Source organism: Cheilinus undulatus, linkage group 16 (genome assembly GCF_018320785.1).
Source record: "Cheilinus undulatus linkage group 16, ASM1832078v1, whole genome shotgun sequence".
NCBI lineage: Eukaryota > Metazoa > Chordata > Actinopteri > Labriformes > Labridae > Cheilinus > Cheilinus undulatus.
Window position 1 is genome coordinate 38,055,934 of NC_054880.1, and position 20,171 is coordinate 38,076,104.

The window sequence follows — 20,171 nt, forward strand, 5'->3', positions numbered from 1 at the left end:
TCATGACATGTTCTTAAACTGTTGAACTGTACGCATCTGTGTTCTTATATTGATGAATGCCATGTTCTCATAAGCTGGAGAATCACACACGTGTCCCCTGTTTAGCATGGAGACATTCCTCTTTTATGAACCTATAAGGGCATGAGACTTCAGGGAAGGGCTGGGCAATTAATCACATTTCAATTTCAGTTACATTTTTGGCTTCCCATGATTATAAAAACAAGATAATTGTGATGCATGCCTTGTTACATGTGTTTTGTCCATAGGTTTTGTCAGGTGGTGAATGTTTCAGTGTTTGTTTTCATATTTTGGCCATAAAGGTATAATTGTTTTGCCATTTTTTTTAAAATAGCATTATTTTTCTTTAAATATTTATGTTTTTCCCACTCATTTCTTTTATTTTATGGCTTGTTTTTTAATGTTAAAAGTGTCTATGTTAGATGAATACACGTGATGTTGATGATATAAGATCAACAAGTAATCGTGTTTCATCATCATAATCTCGGTACCAACCAAAATAATTGAGATTTTGTTTTTTTTTCTGTAATGGAGCTGCCCCACTGCAGGGCTAAGGTATCTATCTGTCTAGATAAATAGATACGTTATTGATCCCAGAGGAAATTTAGGAAATTTTTGAGTGTAAACACTGAAGGATATAGGATATTTTTAAAGTGAGTGTAGTGCTGCTTGAAATGAAATGGGAGCAGGCCATTTTAATTATGAATGTAGTGCCAGTAGGTGATATTAAATATGTGACACATGTAAATTGATTTATATAATCAGAAACATCACAAACATCATAGTCAAACGTCAAACACAGTAAGAAAAAAATGCATTACAGATGAATGGATAGATAATGCCACATCATTTAAACATGTTTAAATACGTTTTTAATGAAAAATTTCTACACAAAATGTTCCTTAACTGCTGAACTGTGTTCTTAAATGTTTGAATGCCATGTGCTCATAAGCAGGAGGATTTTGCATGTTGACCCTGATTAGCATGGGGAAACATCCCTTTTATGCAGTTAAAAAGTTCATTAGACTGAAACGCTGGGTACAGTCACAGTAGGGCTGGGCAAATAATCGCAAATTAGATTAAATCGCAATATGGCCTGCTGCAATTTTTAAATCGCAGAAGGAGCAATGTTTCTTTAACCTGAAACTTGTGCCAAAATACCAGTATACACCTTTTTTGCAGCATAGATGTTATACATACAAAATGTCACATACAGTGAAATTTTTTTAGAATAGTCTTAAAAAAAATCCAACTTTCTCCATTTTTTGTACATTTTTCTTATTGAATATGAGAATGATATAAAAATGACCACACCCTTCAATACAAAAATTCATATCTGATTTGCTATACGAGTCAAAATCAGCACAATAAGTTATTTTTTCAAGAATTTTTAGCCATTGTTTAATCTAATATTGTGTTGGTTATAGTATAGAATGATGTATTGCTTGTGTTTGTTGGAAGTAACTTAAAATGAGGAACTTCAGATATAATTGCATTTCAAATCGCAATTGCAATATTGGTGGAAAAAATTGCAATAACATTATTTTCCCAAACTGTTCAGCCCTAAATCACAGAAAGCCAAATTACACCTAGTAAGAAAAGGATGCATTGAAGCCTTTTGCTCAGAGTGAATATGACTTCATCGAAACATGCCTTCTTAAAACTGACCAATTAGATGACACATCGTTTCAATACATTTACATAAGTGTTTGATGACAAATTTCTACTAATGTGCTTAGTTTCTATTCAGTATTTTATATTTTGCAATTAGGATTTAATATTCTGTGGTTAAATTAAAAGCTGACCATATCTAATGGGGCTCTTCCATTACACTGAGTGCTTAGGCTTTGCTTGGTTTGACTTAGCATTGCAGCCCAGTGTGGTAGGGGATTTGATTTTCCACCACAACAAGCTACCTGTTTGGGGGTGCATCTAGAGCTGATGACATGCTGTTTAGAGTCGACGAGGTTAAAGAGCTGCGCTTCAGTAAGCATCGCTCTGTTGCAACAGAAGAAGACAAAGCACCCATTGTTCTTCTTATATTGGTAATGCAGCAGGTATTTCAAAGTTTGGTACAGTGGTTGCTACATAGACATGTCTGTGGCGTGTTCTTGAATGATGACAAACCGCTGTGACATCACTGCAGCACGCTTGGAGGTGGGAGTGGCAGGCTTGGGCCCTGGGCATGGCTCAGCGTAGCTCGGCATGCCAAACTGATGATGGAAAAGTAAAGCACGGCTTGGTTTGCATTGGCCAAAAGTCATAGTGGAAAAGCTCCAGTAGCCATGTATTTGTGCATAATATTTAATGATTTTAGTAGTGCTAAATTGGTTTAATAAATGCAGTAAAATAAAATGTAAAATTATATGTTATTGTGTCTTTGTTCATTAGGCTTATTTGAGTGCTTTTAAGTGCGACGTTAATCATTTATCCCGTCATATCAGCGCTCAAATGTGGGTAAGAGTGTTCTTAGCTAAGAAAAAGATCACAGAATCTTCCTAAAAACTGCGTAAGTCGGTCTGAAGAACAAATTTCTTCTGAAGAATAATTGGTTAATGAGGCCTGTAGTCCTTTTCATAATTCAGATTGGGTTTTATTGAATTTATTGGCTATCATTTACTCCCGAAAAGAAAGATCTTTTATTATTATTTTATGTTTCTGTCTGGGATGAAGGTTATACAATACAAGTGTGTGTTCTTGTGCATGTGTGTCTCTGTGTGTGCACATGTTAGTCTCTTGCAAGTGGGCGTGCACATGTGTACCGAGCAGCAGTTGCTAAACACATCCATATGTTGAATTCTGAAGTAAGCCTGCACTGGATTTGGCTTAACAGAGGCGGTTGTGCATCGAAGGTGTGTTTGTTTGTAATTTTCTGTTCATGCTGAAAGACGGTGGAGCTTTGGATTGTTTGTATTTGTTCCTTCTTTAAGCCTTTGACTAAGAAGATGCTTTATTAAAAATGTCATCTTCTCATACAGGAATGCAGCTACAAATATGACTGCACCTACATGTTTTCTATCTCAGCTGACAAGTCTAACATGTGTATGTACATAAACACATACACATGCTCCCTATCATCTCCTCTATCTTTCCTCTTTTTCTTGCCAAGACAGCTGGCAGCCATGTGACTGTGAAGGGGCTGTACTTCCTGCTTCCTGTCATTATAATAGATGGTCTGGTGTGGATTCCACTGCCCTCCTCCACCAGCAACCACCGCGCACACACTCACACATGTCTTTCTTGATCAGCATCCAAATGGCCCGCCTCAGCCCCCCAACCCCACTCCTCCACCCCCTACCCCATGTTTCCTTGACAGACCCAGAAATAGATCATTTATTCAACAAGTGCACAGGCAACGACTCACATATGTGCAGAGACTCACAGAGCTGAATCCTGCTCCTGTTGTCAGAGGCTGTGAGTACCTGAATTAAGCATCAAAACAACAAACACTCACACATAAACAAATAATGCATCTGTGGGCAACTGAACAGAACAATTATGTAAAAAAGACAAAGACTAACAATTAAACATCCCAGCCAATAAACAGACAGTAGGTGTAATAAACAGATCATGTAGTCTCTGTAAACATACAAACAAATGCCCACACTGAAAGTGGATATTGCCTCTAGCGATGCAATATGTCGCCCAGTTTCAGTCTGTTTGTTTTAAGCCTCCAAAAGCCTGTTCTGGAGGTCCGTGTTTGTGTGCATGTTCATGTGTAGGAGAGAGGGAACATCTGGGAGCCAGAGCAGAGCTGTGGTGGTCTGCAGGGAGGTGACCTTGGCCTCAGGAGACCCTTCCTTTGCAGGCTACCACAAAGGTTGTGTGTTTGGGGAAAGAGGAAGAGAGGCTGTAGTAGCACCTGCCTGCACTTCTGGCTCTATGTTTGTTCAGGCCAGTTCCTTTTGTTGATTACTAAATCGTGCACGCACACAACACACTGTTCATTAGCAGGTTGCAGATTTAAGCTTTGCAGTGGTCATTTTTTAGGCCATGGCTGCGACTTTTATGTCTCTGTTTGGCTCTCCTACTGAACTAAGGCAGGACTATTTGTTAATTATTAGGTTAGGTCATGGATACTTTGAAGTATTTAAAGCCAATCCTTTGTGGATTTGTTAAGAGATTGTAAGGATTAACAACAAGTAGTCTCTTTGAGCTCTCTCCTTCAATGGGTATGTGTGTTAGTGTGTGTTTGTGCTCCCTGTGTACAGTAATTAAGGCTATTAGTGCGTACTCCTGGTGGTTTTGACATGCAGATGTAGTGTTCCCAAAAGCCCTACTCTTTTGTGCTTACTATGGTTCACCTGAGAGGTTCTGCTGTGATAACATTGCACTCACAAAAGCAAAGATATTTCAGTATCTAGGCTGGGATAAGGCATGCAAGCAAAACAAATTAATTTTTCGATTTTTTACCTTTTTAACTAACTTACAATGTCTGATTTATTTTACAACTACTTTATGTTTTTTTTTTTTACATATATTTATTGAAGTTTTTCATAGATACAAAGTACACCGCATTCCACATTATAATGCAAACAACGTTTTTGTCTGATTTTCTAAATATCAATGCAAATGACAGTCATAATATTTTTCAAGTCATCAACAGTTAGAGTATAATTCAAATGTTTTCGAACAAACTTCATAATGATAAGTATTATTTTTTAAAAATAAATACCTCAAAATGCACTTTTCCAAATGTTCCACATTATTAAGTAGGCCACAGGTTTAAGCAATATGGGAAAGAAAAAGGATCTCTCTGCTGCTGAAAAGTGTCAAATAGTGTAATGCCTTGGGCAAGGAATGAAAACATTCAATATTTCAGGAAAAATTAAGCATGATCATCGTACTGTGAAGAAATTTGTGGCTGATTCAGAGCACAGACGGGTTTGTGCAGATAAAGACATAATGAGGAAGGTTTCTGACAGACAAATACATCAGATTGAGAGAGCAGATGCTAAAATGCCATTACAAAGCAGCAAACAAGTATTTGAAGCTGCTGGTGCCTCTGGAGTCCCACCAACCTCAAGGTGTAGGATCCTCCAGAGGCTTGCAGTCATGCATAAACCTACTATTCAGCCACCCCTAACCAGTGCTCACAAGCAGAAATGGTTGCAGTGGGCTCAGAAATACATGAAGACTCATTTTCAAACAGTCTTGTTGACTGATGAGTGCCGTGCAACCCTGGATGGTCCAGATGGAGGAGTAGTGGATGGTTGGTGGATGGCCACCATGTCCCAATGAGGCCGGGACGTCAACAAGGAGGGGGCGGAGTCATGCTTGGGCCGGAATCATGAGGAGAGCGCTGGTAGCCCCCTTTAGGGGCCCTGAAGGTGTGAAAATGACATCGGCAAAGTATATAGAGTTTCTGACTGACCACTTTCTTCCATGGTACAAAAAGAGAATCGTGCCTTCTGTAGCAAAATTTTCTTCAAGCATGACAATGCTCCATCTCATGCTGCAAAGAATACCTCTGTGTCATTGGCTGCTATGGGCATAAAAGGAGAGAAACTCATGGTGTGGTCCCCATCCTCCCCTGACCTCAACCCTACTGAGAGCCTTTGGAGCATCCTCAAGCTAAAGATCTATGAGGGTGGGAGGCAGTTCGCATCAAAACAGCAGCTCTGGGAGGATATTCTGACATCCTGCAAAAAAAATTTAAGCAGAAACTCTCCAAAAACTCACAAGTTCAATGGATGCAAGAATAGTGAAGGTGATATCAAAGAAGGGCTCCTATGTTAACATGGAACTTGTCCTGTTAAGATGTTTTTGATTGAAGTAGCTTTGAGTTCAGTAAATATGACCCCCTGATGCTGCAGTTTCTACAAATGACCATTTTCAGTTCTTTACAACCTATAAAATGTTTTAAAAAGCTGTTGTGCTTAATAATGTGGAACAGTGCATTTTGAGGTTTTTATTTTTTTTATATATAATTTTTGTCATTTTGAAGTTTGTTCAAAAACATTTGAATTATGCTCTAATGGCTGATGACTTGAAAAATATTCTGACTGTCATTTGCATTAATATTTAGGAAAATCAGAGAAAAATATCATTTGCATAATAATGTGGAACACGGTCTAAACATGGACACATAATATGTACTAAAGTAACCCCAGTCCCAACCCACCTACCCTGTTTCTCATCTTTCAAGGTTTACAAAGAGAAAAAAGTAAGTGCATAAATAAATGAAAAGAATTTTAAAAAGCAAAGGAAAACAAGACAGATACACAAAATACAACTTCTTTATTCTTATTTGAAAATAAATTAGTCAACAGCTAAACCTAGAAAATGCATTAAACTTAAAATATTCTTATTGTTTTGACTAAGCCTGCATAGTATGAGAAAAAAATATACAAAGACACCAGTGATATCACTGTTTCATATTGTGATAATGCTACGAAGTGCAATAATGTGCAAATCTCTTCATCACTTATCTTTCCTCTGTCCTCTTCTCCCTGCCTGTAAGCTGAACTTCCTGTAATAAGGGAAGGAACCCAGCTGGCTTCTCCTAAGGAATATACAGAGGGGAAATCAGTTCTAATGATAGTTGTGTGTCCCATGCTATGCCTGAAATCACACCATATTCTCCATATAGTGTGGGGATGCATGATAAAGGATTTGTGGTGGATGATCTGTTAATAATGTATGACTGCCATTATGCTGGACAATATTGTGAATTGCACTTGCAATTATGATATAATCCATAAATGGTCTCATGATTCTACTTGCTTGGATATCAAGGAAAATGTAGATAATAATAATTGTTTTGAGTATTACTCAAATCAAAACATACACACAGTACATAGCATAAAAAATACAAAACCTAATGTGTGTACAGTACTGCTTTCAAAATAATTTAATAATTTTCAAAAAAAAATTTTTTTTCCTTTTTTCCAAAAAAAAAAAAGATGAAAATAAATGTACTTCTTCAAAGTGAGAATGAAGAAGCACTGTTTAAAAGTTCTTTCTGTAGGTATTTTTGTAAACCTTTGAAGTACTCCTGAATACTAAAATATATGCAGCTCTTAATGCAATTATGTAATTGCAAAGCCTGACATTGAGATTGCAACGGCAATGAGATTCATTGTGCAGCACTAATACAGCACTAATACCTTTTTTATTGTTAAGAAGAACAACAAGTGTCTCTTGTGCAAAGAGAGGCTGAATCAGAGAGAAGCAGGGAAGTAGACAGTTTAGTCCAATTTTTATTTCGAAAGTTTTAGCATGTATTTCCATTCTGAGCTACAGTATATGGTGTCTCAAATAAATGGTCATTGAGTGGCCATGCAGCCAGAGTAAGTTGAAATTCTCAGTGAGCATAGTTATACGCTATATAGTGCACTTATGCATTGTGTTAAGTAATGATGAACTGATTGTCACTGTCGCAGCAATATTTACAATCATGCATCTCGGTACAAATCTTAAACGAGCAGAATGTGCTGTTTGACTGCTTTTATATGTGACAGATAGTAGAGAGGAACATAACAACCATGAAATAGACCACACACAGAACAGTTCATATTTTGTAGCATACGAAAATCTGTAATCTTTTAATTTAACATGCTAAGGATTTATAAAGAAAAAGCAAAGTTTTTTTTCTTTATGATGAGACTATTGTCTTTATGTAGAAATTAATTGTATTTAGAATTAAGATAAGTATTATAATTAGCTAAAACTCTAGAAACTTTATTTAACATATTTTATATTTTTGTAAAGAAAGATTGAATATGTTTTACATTTAAATGTTTTAAATGTGCAACTGCAAAGGTGCTGTTGTCCGCTGCCAGAATAGGACTGAAGGACGTGTCACTGTTTGGACTAGTGTTTTTAATCTCATGTGTAGGTGTGTGCTTTTAAATAAGGTAAGCTTATTGTTAGAGGATATTTAACAAACTCTCATAGTTAACAAACTCGTCTAGACTAGAACCCTGAATCAGTGCAGTTCTAAAGCAAAAGAAGACCCAAAAGAGGATTAATATCTTATTAATTTTTACTGAAAAAAAAAGTTCATTCTCATCTGTATGATATGTATTATGAATATTTGGGAGTACTGTGTTTACAAGTGATTCTTTCTTTCTAGGTATGATTTGCATGATAGGATTTTTAGTTGTCTCTGTCAAATAGTGTTGGTGAATTATTTGTGTGTGAATGGAAGAATAAGTGCTGTTTCACTGTAATCACTTTTATATTGCTAACAGGAAGAGTGCCATGGCTTTTTGTCCTCATGAACTTCTGACCTCCACACTGTTCCTGTCTGCCCTTGTGCGGAGGATGGCTGGCTTCATATGTGTGACGTGTGCGTTCTTTTTAGGAGTGCGTGTTAGCGACTGAACGTCATCAAATTGGATTTGATCCCACTTGGTGTGTGTTCATCTTCTACACTAGAGTTTGTGTTTTAAACCTCTCGTGAAGTTTGTGTACGTGTGTGACTCTCATTTAAACCACTTAATGATACAGCTTTTCATTTCCGTGGCCAATTGCCCTTGTATAATTCTGATGTGTAGCTGTCTATGTATGTTCCTTTTCCCAGTGGCTGCTTACTGATCTGACTGTCCAGAGCATCCATTGTGTCAGGCAATCGGATTAGCCCCAGTCACGGTTGGCTCCAGCTATTTACTGCTGTCTTAATGAGTATGAATGGACATGCTTGTTGTGTGGGATGGATGCTTTGTCCAAGGACGCAACAGTGAAATAAAGAAGGGACTAATGTGGTGTGTGATAGTAACCTTAACCCACTGAGGTCAAACTAAGTGTGTTGCAGTTGTACTGTTTCATGCTTCTGTTTTACTTGACCATGTTGACAAGACATTTTATTTTGTCCAGTTAACAGAGCTTTGTTTGCTTACATCCTTACCTTTTTTAAACCAATTAATCTGAGGATAAGAACAGGCAAGTACAAAAGGGAAAAGCTATCCTTGTTTATCTAATTGAAGTGTACTGTATGTCTGTTATGCAATGCTGCTTTGTTCATTCTGTTTAAAACTAGCCACACACTAGACGATTCTCAAATCTTTACAAATCTTCAAATGTTTCATCTTATGATCCTCTGAGCACAAACTTTATGACTCAGCCAGACTACTGGAGACCACAGCATGATGCTGCAGAGCCTCAGACTGTCTGTGTTGTTGCAATGAGTAGATGTGTCATTGTTTGCTCTGAGATAGCGTGTCCCACTAATGTTCACGTCTTTCTGCTTTGTGAAATGATTTTCCTAACCCAACATGCCAGATAGACTAATTCATACATCCAATGCATGGATAAATTTCACATTCATCTGGGAAACCTCCCATACAAGGTATTTGGGAAAGGCAGGACTTCAAAAAATTCTCTTAAGGTGACTGTAGGAACAATCCTTCACATTCGTTACAGAGCAACAAGACATCATGAGGTAGTAGGCATGTGCAGCTCTGGTAGTAGTCTGAGTTGGACAATAGAGATTGTTGGTGAATCAGACTCATGCTGAGGCCAATGAAAAGTAGTGCAAAACATCTCCACTAAGGGAAGCTTTCAGTGGGTCTCTTTGCTTGTTTTAATAAAGAAATGATAGAACTGCTGCCATATTACAGCTATGTCTGAGTTAATTGCTACACTGGCAGCAGCCATTATATCCACTCCCCTTCAAAAGTATTAGAACAGTGAGGCCAGTTTTTTGATGAGTCAATAAACCAACATTTTAGCTGTTATTTCCAGGTGTTTACATCTGGATCTGATACACACCTTGAAAGATGTCATTATTTGTAACAGAACACCAAATTTTTGGGTGAGCAAAAGTATTGGAACAGATAGACTTAAAATACATTAAAGCAAACAACACAATAAGAAATCCTTTTCTTGTAGTAACTTCATCAAGCCTGTGGCCCACTGACATCACCAAACTTTAGCATTCTTCTATTGTGATGCTTTTCCAGGTTTTCACTGCATCCTCTTTCAGTTGTTGTATGTTTGGGGGGTTACTCCCTTCAGTCTCTTCTTTAGCAGGTCAAGTGCTCTCTAGGGTTTAGTTCTGGAGAATGACTTGGCTAGTCTAAAACATTCCCTTATTGCTCCTGATGAACTCCTTTGTTGGGTTGCCAGTGTTTTTTGGGTGAGTCAGTTTGGTTGCATCTTTCATTAAATTGGCAGACAAAATGTTTCTGTAGACTTCTGAGTTAATTTTGCTGCTACCATCATGTCAATCATATATATTATAATATAGTATATGTGGTTATAATCAATCATATATATTATAATGTTATAATAATCATCACCAATTAAGATTAATGAGCCCATCCCAGGAGATGCCATGCAAGCCCAAGCCCATAAAACTCTGTACTTTTGGCAAATTCCAGCCTGACCTTCCTGTTCTTCTTGCTAACGAGTAGTTTGCATTAGAGCCTGACCAATTTATCGGCAGGCTGATTGATCGGGCCGATTATAGCGTTTTGCAGAGTAATCAACATCGGCCAAAATGTAGCCGATATATAAACCTTTTTTTTTTTGCAGGGATTGTCTCTGCTCTTGTTGCTCTGTGTTGTGTCTCCATGCTGGACTCAGCAGTGCCTGTCCCCTCCCCCTCAGACGCAGAGTGCAGCAGCAGCAGCAGCTCTCCCTCACTCAGTGTTGCCAACTTAGCGACTTTGTCGCTATATTTAGCAAGTTTTCAGTCCCCTCCGGCGACTCTTTTCAAAAAAGCAACTAGCAACAAATCTAGTGACTTTTTCTGGTGTTACTGGAGAATTTTGGAGACTTTGACGTGAAAGCACGTATCATTGTTGCCCTTCTCACTGAGCAGCGCTGCTGCCGTGGGCCCCTCACTGTCCCTAAGCACTCACAGGCAGCCTCGTCCTTGCCGGTTTGACTGCAGCAGAGTAGAGGACTAACGCCCGTTTCAGACTGGGATTGTGTTTTGCTGCTTATGTGTGCCGCACGTATCAGCTACGGTTCTTGCCAGTGCGGCTTTCACACAGGGCTCGAGTTTTCTACCTGTCAGCTGCATCTCCCTGCTCTCAAAGCCCTGCTCTCAAAACCCTGCTCTCAGAGTGACTTCATTTAGTGTACAGAGGAAGTGTGTCAGGAACTCTTCAAAATAAAAGCATTCTGTACAAGTGAATGGAGTTTTTCTACAGAAATGCTAAACCGGGCTTTTACTTTGAAAAGCACAAACCAGAAAAGCATTCACACGGTGATTATCTTTCCTATTCTACCAGTGTGGAGACAGAAAATTTCACTAATAGTTGATCTTTAGAGAAAAACTTTATAAAACAGCCACATTTAAGCTTGTGGCCTTCCTCAGGGTTATCAAGAAACACATTGTAAACATATTCTATGTGCATATTTGCCACAACGATGTAAATATGGCTCTCCATTTATCATTTTCCTGTCTAATATGGTCCACAGCCACAGTATAAGACTATTATACAGCATGTTAATGTCATCTAAGTTGCATCTTTGTGAAATAAAGATAAATGCAACTGGTTATTCACATGTCCACATTTGTGTTCATGTGCAGTATGTATCCTGTGTATATCAATGTTCTTATTTCATATATCGGCCAAAATATCGGTTATCAGCCAATATATCGGATATCGGCTTTTTTTAGCCCCCAATATCGATATCGGCATCGGCCCTAAAAATCCCTTATCGGTTGGGCTCTAGTTTGCATCTTCCGGTGTAGCCTCTGCACTTTTGTTCATGAAGTCTTCTGTGAACAGTAGATGGTGATACCTTCACTCCTGCCCTTTGGACATTGTTACTGATATCACTAACAGTTGTTTTAGGGTCTTTCTTTACAGCTCTCACAATGTTTCTGTCATCAACTGCTGCTGTTTTTCTTGGTCTACCTGTTGGACCTCTATTACTGAGTACACCAGTGGTTTCTTTCTTCTTCAGGACATTCCTAATGGTTGTACTGGCTATGACCAATGTTTGTGCAATGGCTCTGATTGATTTTCCATCTTCTCTCAGCTTCACAGTTGCCATTGCCATTAGTTTGGGCTTCTAGTACAACTAAACCCTGCCTGTAGCTATAGCCTTGTTCTACCCAAAATGATGCTGATTGGTCAGGTTTGTTTTCAGAACTGGCATAATCATTTCAGATTGGAGCTTGGCAAGATGGATTTGCTTGATGCATGAAATCTGACCAATCTGCTTTGCAAGGTTAACATTTTCCTTCCTCCTGAAAATATTTTGTCCAGGTGTATGGGCAACTTTTCTTCCACTCACTTTTCTCTTCTGGATCCGTCCTCCTGACCAGCCAGTCCATAGACCAACTCTTTCACCCAGCTGAATCTGAAGATAATAATCAGTATGTTTGTGTCTTTGTGTGTTTGCCAGCTTAAAATGTTGGCAAGGGCAGGAAAGGTCAAGGGAATTGAAGGTATTTTGTGACTGTGCTTGTGTACACGTATACAATTGTACTGTTTGGCCTTACTTTAGTGTGAATCCAGTTTGTAGTAAATTGGTTTTGCTCTGTGAAGCCCTAAAACATCGATACCAGGCCACAGTGGAGAGGCAGCCAAAGATAAAGGAGGGAATAAAGCAATGATGGAGAAAAATAGGATGTAAAAGGTAAAGCAAAACCTTTGGTCACTTGTGGAATAAACAGAGGCATGAAGAAGAAAGAAAGAGAAACAAATGGAGGAGAGCAGAGGAGGCCAGTGTTACAGCAGCTCTGGTATTACAGCAGTAATTGTTCCCAGTGAACCACAAGTCTGTCAGCCTTCAGTTATACAACCCCTTGTGTGTTTGTATACAGTTTGATGTTGCAACTTTGGAAAGGCCTCGTTTTCAGAGTAAAAAGTTCATGAGGTCGGGATTATGTGTAAATGTTTGTGCATCTGCATGCAGGAGTATTTGTGCATGACCCCCCTCCCTCCAGTATTTTCTGGCCCATTAGCTTTCAGGATCTGAACAACTGGAGTATAAAGTTGGTCAGTAATTCACTCCTTAAGTATATTTACTGCAATAAGTGGCTTTCTTTTGACATGTGGTGGACTGTAATGGCCTGTAATTGCTAGAGAAAACCAGCTTCCAAGTGCTAATCTGAGAAGGCACACATTTTTGTGAGTGTGCTTGCACATACACACGAGCATACTGATTTATAAATGTACGCACATACACGGAATAACATGCATGGAAATAATAAACATAAAAACATGCATGCAAGCAGAAACTTAAAAAGAAGCACTCATGCACACTCTAGCAAACCACACACTCACTCACATACGCCACCTGAGCCCTACCTAATCCGATAATGAAGCAGTTAAGAAACCAAACTACAAATTTATGAAATGATCCTGACCATTAGCGGTACATTGATCCAATTAGAAAGTTAACTCTGCATATTCTCCACAAATCTCAGTGGTTCAACAGGCCTAGTAATGGCTCTGTATCTACCAACAATTGTGAAAATGCTGCTTCACTTATCATCACATACCGAAACTAAATACTAAACAAAGAATTTTAAAAAATAATGCAAGGAGTGCTGCATAACAGAGGAACACCATTTAATAAACTAAAAATCGTACTATGTGATTTTGCATTGTTATACACAGTAAAGTAGTAGTTGCTGCACATTTATCAATAATGTATGATCAGTCATATAAAAGAGTCTTTCAGATGTTAAAGCTTGGAGTACAGTATTTATCATTTGTGGATGTGTAGTAATATCAAATCTTTGTATTGCACCTTTTCACTTTTCCCTACACATTGTGCTACACTACTGTGTCAATAGTTAGCAAAGTGCTAACTCTACATGTTAAACAGATGCATTATACTTTGATAATGAAATCATTGTACAGGAAGACAATTTAAACCTTTGTTCCCTCTTATAGATGCCCCATAAAGACTAAATCTTATATGCCTGTGCAGCCTGATTTCCCCCTTTACAGGATACTTTATGTGTTTGTCTTTTTCAGGCAGTATTCATGTAAAGCTACTTGCATCCAAGTTAAATTTTACAGTTCCTCAAACTACAGCCCCATTTCCAAAAAAGTTGAGGGGTTGTATAAAATGTAAATAAAAACAAAAGTGAATGATTATCAAATCTCATAAACCCATAATTTACTTTAAAGGCCTGCATCTCTGACGGTTGCATTTGTGCCTATGGCGTGGGCAGCTTACACATCAGGAAAGGCACTGTCAGTGCTGAAAAGTAGATAGAGGTTTAGAGCAGTGATTCTCTACCGGTGGATCGAGACCCAAAAGTAGTTGCAAAGTGGTGGGTTGTCAATATGTGCCAGGAAAAAAGTCAATTATATGTGGAAGCCCTAAGAAAACATACAGAACATCACACATTTTTTATGATTTCCTGTGATGATGATTATTTTCTGCCTTTTTCCTCAAGATTTGAACTAATTAATCTCTTTTCCCTCACATAACAAAGCCGGTTTTCCTAAGATAGTGAGACAATTCCTCCAGAAATTACCAAATATCTATGCTATTTTGGGAAAATATGGTTAAATAAAATATATGTAAGCTTGTCTTTCTGTGCTTTTAAAACATGTTTGTTTCCCTTGTCTATAGACAATCTTGATTTTTTTCATTCAGGGTCCACACTACACTATTATAAAAGTTGGAGTGCTTGAACATTTGGGACATGATTTCTCATAAGAGGGCTGAGGAGGGTCCTGGTGCCTGACCAGAAGAGAACCACTGCTGTAGAGCAACATATGCTCCCATCCAGACAATATCTCTGTCAGGGAAGGTCTTGATTATTTCAGCAAGACAATTCTAGACCACATACTGCAACGGCATCCATCACAAGAACAGTAGAGGAGTCCAGGTGCTGAAATGGCCTGCTTTCAGTCCAGACCTTTCACCAAAAGGAAACATTTGATGCATCATAAAAAAAAAAATACAGCAAAGAAGACCCAGGGCTGTTGGGCAGCTAGAATCCTACAGCAGACAAGAATAAAAGAAGAGGGGATGCTACACAATAGCAAACATGGCCCTGTTCCCACTTATTGTCAGATGTGATGCTATCAGTTTTATAATGAGCTAATAGTTTTCATGAGCTGGTAAAATGTCTTAGTTTCAACGTGTGATATGTTGTTGATGTTGTAATTTGGAGCGTATCCCAGCTGTCATTGGGCGAGAGGCTGGGTACACTCTGGACTGGTTGCCAATTAATCGCAGGGCTGACATACAGAGGCAGACAACCAGGCACACTCACACCTACAGCCAATTTAGAGTCACCAACTTAACCTAACCATCACGTCTTTGGTGGTGGGAGGAAGCTGGAGTACCTGGAGAGAACCCATGCATGCATGGGGAGAGAACATGCAAACTCTACAGAAAGGCCCTGACCTGAAACCAGGAACTTTCTTGCTGTGAGGCAACAGTGCTAACCCCTTTGCCGCTGTGCAGCCCAAATATGGGTTTATGAGATTTGAATTTCGTTGCATTCTGCTTTTATTAACATTATACACAGCACCCCAATTTTTTTGAAAATGGGATTAAAAGAAATCACTTTAATTATTTGTAACAAAACTCAAATTTTGAATATTCTTTCTGATTCTGAAATGTTATCTTTTAATTTCTGATGGATAGCAAAGTCTGGGATCATGTTTTGGAAACTGTCAGAGAATTTGAAGAAGTAGTGGGGCTAACTGTTTAGCTTGCTCAAATCAGTGGTACAGTAGAGTTTTGTAAACAGATACTGACCATATTTACATATTTTCTGAAAAGTCATCATCGGGAGAGAAAGTATTGTTATGTCTTTGGCACAAGTTCAAAACTCCAGAGGTAGAGGTCCTTTAAGTTCTCTCAGCCAATCTATCCCACGTCTGTCTCTGGTTTTTCCTACAATCCAGTAAAGAAATGATGCTTTCAAATAAAAACAGTAAATGTAACACACTCCCAGTCTATAAGGAAACTGAGATGACTGCGGGGTTTGTGGGCAGTGTTCAAGGTCCTGGAAGGAGGAATGCGGTTGCACGAGTGTGTGTTTTGCACAGTCAGGTTCTTATACGTTTCTCTGTGTGCATGTAGATGTGTATGCAGCCACATATGGAAGTGCTTGTCTCATACATTGTTGTTGTTCCAGCCAGGCGGCTACAAGTGACTGAACAGACCGGAGGATGTGTGAGCGAGCCTGTGTGTTTTCTAAGGCAAATAGAGAATAACCACAGTGAGTGCACCCAGGACTCTGAACACAGTGTTCACTTTTGTTTACCTTGGATTAGTTCTACTTAAATTGTGTTAAAAATTTCTCTTAATTTTGGTTGCTTTTGGACATTTTTCAGAGTGCTTTCCTTGAGGTAGCAGCTTCTAGGGAAACTAAATCAAATATTCACCCTTATTTACACACTGCATACAGACTCACGCCTCAGCTCAATCATGGATTTGGCTGTTATGATCCCCCCCCCCTTGTCTTTTCCCTGCAGACACACATAATCGGCCAACACTTCTCACTTTTCTGTCTTCATAAAACAACTCAGAGTTTGGCTTTCATCGTCATCGCCCTCAAAAGGGCACAGCCCTCACTCCAGTTTCACTCTAAAATTGATGCAGGATCCCAAGAGTTTTGTTTCAAAATGAGTGTGACAGTCAAATCTTTCAAAAAAACTACAATGTTAGAGAAAAATAATGCCTTCACAGTGCATAGGTAGAAAAGAGTCACAGATGATTGCAATTTTACCCCATGACCACCGTATAATAAAGTACATGAAGCCTCTCTTCATCTCCCTCCCTCCTGCTTCAGCCGAAATAATATTTGCCGTTTGATGAGCGCATGAGACTTGTAGGATTATGGTTTCATGTGTCCCCCTTTTCACTGTCTTTTTTCTCTCTTCTCACTCACTTTTTGTTGGACTTGACTTTTTGACATGCGTGCCCCACCCTTCCCCCTCCTTGCTGAGTTTTTTATACGTGTGTAAAACAACAGTAGGTCTTGAAGGTTTGCCTGGGTGGTCTGACTTGTACTCTGAGATCCCTTTGACTCTCCAGGGATTTTAAGTTGAGAGGGTTAGCGGTTCAATGCCACAGTTAGCCTGCAGCTCATAGCTCTGCTTCACTTTAGCTGTTGTAGTTTGATGCTTGTTAACCCCTTGTTCGTGCCTCTTTAACTCAAACGCTCTCAGTTTTCACATGCAGATGTGAGATAGTAAGACATGTACACCTCAAGCATAATTTGACAAAAAACTATCTTTAGTTGTCTGTGGCTTTCTTTAGGCTTTCAAATAACCCCCCTTTTATTATTTCAGCTGTTTAAAGCTTGAATTCACAAGTCATTGTCACAATTATTTTTTAAATTCTTAAAACAGAACACTAGAAAGCCAAGCACGGTCAGCAAATAGGAATAAAGACACATTTATTGCTCATTTCATAATCTCTGGAGATTTTTTGCTCAGTTTGACTGTATCCCCATAGTTGGGTCCTTACATCTTTCATACTTCATTTACAGCCTCTAGAAGGAAGAGGGGACAGATTCACATTTACATACTCCAGAAACAGTCTTAAGGAAGTCAACCATTTTGGCATGTTTGAGACAGGTCAAGAGATCAATAGGAATATGTTCCATTTTTATCTTATACCGACCCAAGTTCCAGATGCACTGAAGCATCCCCACAGCATAATCCTTCCACTGCCATGTTTCACTGTGGAGATGGTGTTCTTTGGGTGATACGCCTCACCCCTCTCTCTGCAAGCATCACCACCGTCTCTATGGCTAAAGAGCTCTGGTTTGGTCTCATCTGACCAGAGGACATGCTTCCAGTATCAGAATCTTTCTCCAGGTTGTCCTTAGCAGACTTCAGTCTGGCTTGAAGGTGTCTCTTCTGCAGAAGTGGACTTTTCCTTTGTCTGTGCAGGGCTCTGGTGATGGCTTTCTTTGAGACTGCAGTTTCCAACTTGGCTAAGTCCTTCACTAGCATCTTTGCAGTTGCTCTGGGCTCTTTAGACACATCTCTCACTAGTTTTCTTCACAGAGTCTTTGAAATCTTTCTCTTCCTACCTCTGCCAGGCTTGTTCTGGACTGTGCAGCTCTCTTAGAATTTCTTCATTATTGTTCTCACTCCAGTTCTTGACAAACACTGTGATAACTTGTAGGTCAACCCAGACCTACAAAGATCAACAATTCTTTTTCTCAAGTCTAAACTGATTTCTTTAGTTTTTGCTAATTAACTTGATTGTACAAGCTTTGAGCATTGCAAAGCTAAAGCACATCATTGCACAAAAGAGGTTTGTGCTATGGCTCAACCAAAAGGTCAGTTCTAAAAGAGGGTAATAATTTAGACCCTGGTAGTTTTTTGTTTTTGTGAAATAATTTTGTTAGTGCGCAAAGTAAAATACTGTAAGCATCCAAAATAAAACTAGTACGTTTGGAAAAGCTGAGTTAAAAATCCCTTTCTCTGTTTAACAGCACCTGGGCAATACTTACAACACATTAAACAATGTTCTGTGATTTACATCGATAACATGGACATTTGGAAGACAGTTGAGAAGTGAAACTGGGTCTGGTTCCAGTTATTGTTCTGTATTTGATTTAGAACAGCTTCCCATTATGTCTACAGTTTGGAGGAAGACCAAACACAATAAGTAAGATTGCCTTCTTTTTTTTTATGCATTTCGGACACAAAGAAGAGTGTTGGGGACTAAACTTAGAGAGACAATGACAGGATGAATGAAATCTATGAAGTAATTAGCGTTTTGTTTCTGTGGTTCGATTACAAATCCATATTTTTGTGTTTTTCTAAATATCCTCCCACGTTTTCCTTAATGTCTGCACCAAGTTCTTTCTCCCAGTCCTTCTTTAGAGAACCGACAGTAGAGTAGTACAGCACCAAAACTGATGCATATCTATATAGAAAATTTGTCTTTCATTGTCAGAGACATTAAAATAAGTTAAAAATAAAGTTGTCCTCTTTATATAATCAATCTATAAATAATCGAGATTATCAATAAAGGGGTGAGAGTGGATGTTAATCCAGATCTTTCTTGTCGTGCTGCAGGGTGGGAAATTAGCACCCACCATCAGCCAAATGCAGGTATTTTTTGCTTGTTTCTTCTGACTTTATGATTAGAAATGAGTAGACCTAATCCCTAACTGACGGAAGAACCCTCCCCCCTCCTCCCCCCTGTGTTAGAGCTACTGTCAAATGTTTACAGTCGGCTGTGTGCTGGAATGGTTCTGCTCAGTATCATATTAGTAGTTCTGCAACTGGTCTTCTGCTAAAGGTGTCTCTAAACTGATGTTTTGCTCATTTTAAGTCCAAGATGGTTAATCAAGGCCTGAATTCTGGTGTGAGGTTGCAGGAATCATGCACAAAACATTTTATCTCTTAAGTCTGATGCTCATAATGCAGGAAAATGCTGCATGAATTTACAGTGCAAAAACCATTTGCATGGATGGGTATGGGACAAACAGGTCGTTTAAATGTTTGGCTGTTGTGATCATTGGTCCACTAATACTGTACTATGAAATAATAATACTGTAGTTCTTGATTTTCATTGTATACCTCATCTCATTGTGCTGCTTGTTAAAACAGTTAGTAAAAAATGTGAGTGGCAGGTAGATTTTTGAATCCACCAGCCAACGTTAATTTTTCCCGTTGTGCTGTCGTCTAGGCCTTGATAGTTACTGGGTTGTTGCAACTATCTTAGGTGATTTGAAACTATAGATGATTATAGATTTATGGTTGATTTGAAGTGATGTATGCAGCTGCTTCTCTGCCAGGCCTGCTGTTCTTAAAGTCTCCAGCAGGGAGCACTCTTGGCACATAAACTTTAGTCCTTCCTCAGAGTTTCACCAACCAAAAGTGTATATTTTTTAAGGAAAAAAAGGATCTGATTAAATGAAATTATGCAATCATTAAAGATAGTTTAATATTTTTTTCTCAGACTAGGTTACCCTTAAATTCTAATTAAAGAGGAAATGATGTCCTTGACTATTAAAGGAAATGAGGATCATATGTTTGTTTGTTATATGCGGTGCACACTTTTGTTGACTTTACTACATGCCAAAGGATTCAACCCCACACATTCACGTTTAGTAGGGTCTATAAAAAGTGTTTCCCCTCTGTCTGTCCATCCCTCATTAGAACTTAATGAAACACCATCGCTGTCCAACAGACAAACACAGACCTCCAGTCACTATCGGTGCCACACACACTCTCAAACACACGGGCCTATTTCTGAGTGACACAGATCCACGCTCAGATGACACATTGAGAAGTTAG

At 38.8% G+C, this 20,171-nt stretch overlaps 1 protein-coding gene across 5 annotated transcripts in view; it reads left to right on the forward strand.

The window, feature by feature from the left end:
• LOC121523994 (cytoplasmic dynein 1 intermediate chain 1) overlaps positions 1-20,171 on the forward strand; it is a 110,417-nt gene that overhangs the window by 7,883 nt on the left and 82,363 nt on the right. The gene's annotated exons all lie outside the window — the stretch shown is intronic.